At 38.7% G+C, this 4,809-nt stretch overlaps 1 pseudogene; it reads right to left on the bottom strand.

Moving 5' to 3' along the window:
- Nucleotides 1–4,495: 4,495 nt before the first annotated feature.
- Nucleotides 4,496–4,607, bottom strand: LOC143383073 (small nucleolar RNA U13; annotated as a pseudogene).
- Nucleotides 4,608–4,809: the final 202 nt, after the last annotated feature.

The raw sequence follows: 4,809 nt of genomic DNA, 5'->3' as shown, positions 1-4,809 counted from the left end.
ATGGCCACACAAAAATCTGTACATAAATGTTCATAGCAGCTTTATTCATAATAGCTTAAAAGTGGAAATACACAAGTGTCCCTCAATCTGTGAATAGCTAAATAAACTGGGGTATATCCATGCTACAGAACACCACTCATCAGTAAAAAGGCACAAACTACTGACACATGCAACCTCCCGATGAATCTCCAGGGAGTTCATCTGAATTGAAAAGTCAATCCCCAAAGGTATCCTACTGTGTGATTCCATTTTATAATATTCTAGAAACACAACATTATGGAAATGAGTGACATATTAATAGGTGTCAGGGAAAAGGCTAGGGAGTGGGGCGGGAAGATAAGTGAGTATAACTATTTTAAAAAGCAGTATGAGAGATCACTGAGGGAATAGATCTGTATGTATCTTGACTATATCTCTATCCTCATTTTGATATTGTCTGTAGTTTTCCAAGATATTAACATTGGGGGAAACTGGATACTGAGGACATTGATGGCAAAGGGTATATGTGGTATTTCTTTATTCTTTTATTGGTATAGGTAGAAACAAACGGATTAATGGAATCACACAGCAACTCCAGATATAAACCCTAAGGTTTGTTTTCCCAGAAGCAGACCATGAAATGAGAATTTCTATGAAAGGGATTTATTAGTGAACACTGTCAGAAAACTAATAGGAGAGTGAGGAAGTGGAATCAGGAAAGGAAGCAGATTATAGGGGGCTGAGTGATAGACTCCATGTGTACGTCCTAACTCCTGTGTGGTGATTAATTTTATATGTAAACTTGATTGGGAAAAGTGGTGTCCAGATAGCTGGTAAGACATTAGATGTAAGTGTGTCTGTGAGGATGTTTCCAGAAGAAATTAGTATTTGAATTGAGACTGAATAAAGCAGATAATCCTCAACAATGTAGGTGGGTGTCGTCTAATCTGTTGAAAGATTTTCAAGTTCTCCATCTTCCAGATGGTAATCATGGGATTTCTTGGCCTATATAAGCATGTAAGAGAAATCTGACAATGATTTTTCTATGTCTCAACTATGGACCATCTATCTATCTATCAATTCCTCCATCCGGTTGATTCTGTTTGTCTAAAGAACCCTGACCAATACACCCCAGAAACTTATTTAGAAAAAAGGTTTATAACCCATGTCATTAATGATGTCAAGATGAAATAATTCTGGATTATCAAGGCGAGCCCTAAATCCAATGAGAAATGTCCTTATAAGAGACATAGAAGACACAAAGAAAGAAAAGACCATGTAAAGATTAAGGTGGATGTTGGCATAATGTAGCCAAAATCTCAGGAAAGAGTGGAGCCACCAACACCTAAAAGAGCCCAGGAAAGATTCTCCCCCAGAGCCTTCCTAGGAGTGTGACCTTGCCAACACTGTGAAAGTAGACTTCTGATCACCAGAGCTACGAGCAAATGCATGTTGCTTATTTTAAGCTACTCAATTTGTGATCATTTAGCATCTCTAGAAAGTGATCTAAGGAAGTAGCTTTGGAATTGGGTAATGGGTAGAGATTTGGAAGAATTCTGAAGGGTTTGGGAGAAACTTGGTAGACTTTTGTGAAGAGATTATGAGTACAAATATGGATTTTAAAGATGATTCTGGGAGCTGAGCATGTGGTTCAGTGGTACAGCTTTTGCCTAGCTTTTGCCTAGCATGTGCAAGGCCCTGGGTTCAACCCTGGATTCATCCCCCTAAACCATATGCACCAAATAAAAGTGGTGATTTGGTGAGAGCACAGAAGGAAGTGTAGGTGATGGTAGAGAAAGTTTCTTTCATCTTAGAGAATGTATATCGTATTGTAGGTAAAAATGTTAAAAGAAATATGGAGACTATAGTGTTTATGTTGAAAATTCAGAAGTAAATGTGGAGCATGTTATGGGAAGAAGATTCTTGAGATACAGTGGCAAAGAATCTGTGACCTGTAGCTAAGTGGGAAGCAGAACTTTGAAGCAGTGAACTTGATATTTAGCTGAGGAGATTTCTAAGCAAAGTGTTGAAGGTATGGCCTGGTTTCTTCTTACTGCAAGGAGATGTTAAACACAAAAGAACAGCACTCGATGATTTGGGAATCACGTGGCCTCGCCAGATTATAAAGAGTGCTAAAATTGGTTGAATCGGTTAGCTTGACCTGAAGGGACAGAGAAGGACAAAGTGAAAGAGGGGGCCATCAGATTCCTAAAATTCTATAAGCAGGAAGTGAACTAATGGAGCTACTCAGTTATAAATATTTGATGTCCTTCAAAGGAAAGAAAGAGTGACTATCGGTGAAGTCATGAGCATAAAGGTAAATGCTGGAGGTGGAAGAGCAGAGATCTACTGAAGTGCCCTGGGTACACTGGCCAACTGAACCATTGGCCCATATGCTGCTTTAAGACACAGAGGACTGTTCTCAGGCTTTGAACACAAAAGAAATTTGCCTTGCTGTATTTATAACTTGCATGGCACCGATAATCTATTCTTTCCATCTTCTCCCTTTTGGAACTGGAATGTCTATCATATACCTATTCCATCATTGTATTTGGGAAACAGATAAATTGTTCTCTAGTTTCACAGGTTAAAAGATGGAGAAAAATTTTGCCCTACAGGGATCATACCCAGAAATTCAGCTATATCTGATTTAGATTATGGGATCTGGGACTTTTTAACTGGTTAAATAGATGAGAGTTGAGATTTGAGGGGATTTTAGGATATTATATATATAAGATAGACATGAATTTGGAAGGCCATGGGTTGAATGGTGGCCTCCCCAAAGACATGTCTATGTCCTGGTCCTAGGAACCTGCAATAGTGGCTCTGTTGAGAAAAAGGTTCTTTGCAGAGGTAATTAAATTAATGTTCTGACTAGAAGAGTCTAATAAAATTCTTCCTCAGAACCTTGGCAGAACAGCATCCTTGTTAATACCTTGATTTTGGATATCTGGCCTCCAGAAATGTGATAGAATAAATAGAATAAAGACTCCCAGTTTATGATCATTTGTTATGGAAATGCTAAGAAAACTAATACAGAAGCCAAGAAAGAGCAAAACAATCAAGCAAAGTCCTGGGGTACCTGTTCCAGTTATTTACTGTAGCAAAACAACCCCAAAACAATGGCTGAAGACCATAGCAATGATCTATTTGGCTCACAGATTGGGTGACTTAGCCAGACAGACTTCACTCTCTTTAGTTGTAATCAAGTACCTGCCTGGCACCAGGACAGTAAGACCCCACAGCTAAGGACTGGAACAGCTGGACCCCTTGGTCATACCTCTCCCTCTACGTGTACCCACAGAATCTCCTTACATGGCAGGTGAATTCTATTTTAGAAATCTTACCAAAGATAGGCCCAGCCACAAGGGATGGGCAGCACAGAGATTTCACCTCTTAATGGCCAGTAGGAACGAACTTGAAGATAGTACCATTGTCTCAGAACTTCAGATGATGACCTTTGCCCTAGATCATGACATTTATATCACAGAAACCCTCTGTCCTCCTTATTGTCAAGTATGCCCAAAGAAGATAAGATCTCAGATACTTTCAATTCTGCCAGGAAACTTGGGTATGACGGCCTGAATGTAGGCTTTTGAGAAATGCAAGGGAGGTCTGTTCCAATAAAAAAAAAACCTGGCGGGGGGGGGGGGGGGGGGGGGGGGGGGCGCAGGAATGGATATCAGGGGATGTGGGCAGGGCACTCACATTATGGGCTGCAGAGTGTCAAGTCTGTGTGGAAGTGTAATTCACAGTACTGGTGCTACTTCAAAGTACTGGGGAAAGTCGGGATTACACAAATAAGTGGCACTGGGAAAATCTATTACTTACTTAATAAGTATTATAATACTTATTAAGTAAGTATTATTTTACTTGGGGGGGGTAACTAAGATCCATACCTCTCATCACACAGAAATATAATTTTCAGAATAAAGAGCTAACTTTAAAAAAATCAAACTGGGACAAGCACAGCTGTGATAATTAAGTCCTTTCCAAGCAAAATACAAACCCAGAGGCAATAAGGGAACAAACTGACACATTACATAAGGATTTAAATGTAGGTATAACAAAAGACAATAAGAACAACTAGATAGAAATAAGGCAGGGCTGGGGTTGTAGCTCAAGAGCACTTGCCTAGCACAGTTTGGGACTGGGTTCAATTCCCCTACCAAGTAAACAATAAATAAATAGAATAAATGTATTGTGTCCATCTACAACAACAACAACAACAAAAAAAAAAAAAACCAAAAAATAGAGCAAAAATAATTTTTATAGGAAACTGAAAAATATAAGATATTCAGAACTTTTGTTCCTTCAAACCCACAAGAAAATGAAAAATAACCAAATAGAAAAATGCACAAAGAATATGAAATTTTGGTTTACAGAAGGTCTACCAATTCCAATAAACATAGAGTTGCTCAACCTCAAGAGTAATGATTAATGGAAAATAAAGCTCATGGAAGTATCATTTAAGCTCCATTAAATTGGCCAAAAAATATTTTTTTTTCAAAGTTCACGTCAGACGGGTACTGTGCCAATGTCGTAACAAGGTTTAGAAGGTGGCACATCTCACACAATAGCGTGAACACCCAATCATCACGCTTATGAACCGAAGGCGCCAAAAATATATTTTTAAAGATAGATAATATCCATCATGAAGTCGAGCATGGATACATTTTTAAACATTTGAAATTGAGAAATTTTGGAGACAATATGGCAGCACTTACCAAAATCAGTAGCATTTTGTGGCTAAATATTCGCCTAAAGGAAGGTAGTCAGAAATACTCTGCAATGCACAGAAAGGTAAATGCACCTGGCAGCATTGTTTGC

Source organism: Callospermophilus lateralis, chromosome 17 (genome assembly GCF_048772815.1).
Source record: "Callospermophilus lateralis isolate mCalLat2 chromosome 17, mCalLat2.hap1, whole genome shotgun sequence".
NCBI lineage: Eukaryota > Metazoa > Chordata > Mammalia > Rodentia > Sciuridae > Callospermophilus > Callospermophilus lateralis.
This window is presented reverse-complemented; position numbering and strand designations above follow the sequence as displayed.